The sequence below is a fragment of the Hippocampus comes genome, unplaced genomic scaffold (assembly GCF_001891065.2).
Source record: "Hippocampus comes isolate QL1 unplaced genomic scaffold, H_comes_QL1_v1.1 scaffold106, whole genome shotgun sequence".
NCBI lineage: Eukaryota > Metazoa > Chordata > Actinopteri > Syngnathiformes > Syngnathidae > Hippocampus > Hippocampus comes.
In genome coordinates, this window is record NW_017842055.1 from 913,616 (window position 1) to 914,727 (window position 1,112).

At 46.0% G+C, this 1,112-nt stretch overlaps 1 protein-coding gene across 1 annotated transcript in view; it reads right to left on the reverse strand.

Moving 5' to 3' along the window:
• Positions 1-1,112, reverse strand: part of rspo4 (R-spondin 4) — a 39,307-nt gene that overhangs the window by 28,374 nt on the left and 9,821 nt on the right. The gene's annotated exons all lie outside the window — the stretch shown is intronic.

Here is a 1,112-nt window from a genome sequence, read left to right on the forward strand (position 1 = left end):
CCCGGCGTGACCTCGCGAGCGCCCCGGCCAATGGGAAGAAGCGTTGAACTCATTGGCCGCCAGACCTTTCCACGCAATATCGTCTACTGTGACTGGATAACTACCGAACCCGCCGACACAACCCCGCAACAACGGTGCGCTCTAAAGCGGGCGATTGCCGACCGGCGTGCCGTGAGAGCTCAAACGGTGCGCCGCGGGAAATGATCGCGTTTCAATTCATTGGTGCGAAAATGATTTCGTCGTCACAAATAATGTGGCTTTGGCCCTCTTTCTGTGCCGGCGACTTTTAGGTGGTGTGCCGTGCGATTTTCCAAAGGTAAAATATGTGCCTTGGCTCAATGAAGGTTGGGAATCACTGCTCTCATGATTTTTTTTTTTTCCGGGGTTGGCAATTTCGAAAAGAATTGACTTCTGATTTTTTTGGTGCGTAGCATTTCGCTTCCAGGAATGAGTGTACATACAGTATCCCCCCCCCCCCCCCCGAAAAAAAAAAAAAAAGGCATGAATTGGAAACGGAATTGGCGAGCTGAATTTTGCAAAGAAATGCCAATCTCAAAGGAGGAGGTTGTTGTTGAAGAAAGGCTGAAAAGATCCCAAATGACTTGAGATGGGGCTTTTTGAGAGTCACTCGACCCATGACAGACACTGAAGCCAAATGTCGTGTTGGAAAGGCAAACTGGCTTCAGGGGCTAGTCATTTCTTGAGGTTTGCGATAGACACGTCGACGACACTGGATGGTGCCAAGTCAAATTTCAGGGGATGAATTAAAAACCCCCCAAAAAAAAAGTTCATCTTTCCTTGAAATGGCCAAAACGGAAACAGACCTCCTGCGTCTTGTTTGACAGAACTTTTTTAGCCACGATAGACATGTCTTCCAAATTCCATGTTGATGAATCACACTGGCCTTAGGGGGGTGGATTTTCAAAATGAGCAAATATTACTTGTGGTTCGGGTGTTCACGGTAACACATAAAACATGGGACAGAGATGGATGACGTCCTATGTATTTTTTCGGTTTTCAGACTTTTTTTTTTTTTTTTTTTCGACTTGTCTTGCAAATGTCATGTTGCCCGATCAAACGGTTTCCTTTTTTTTTTTTGGGTTAATTTGGGG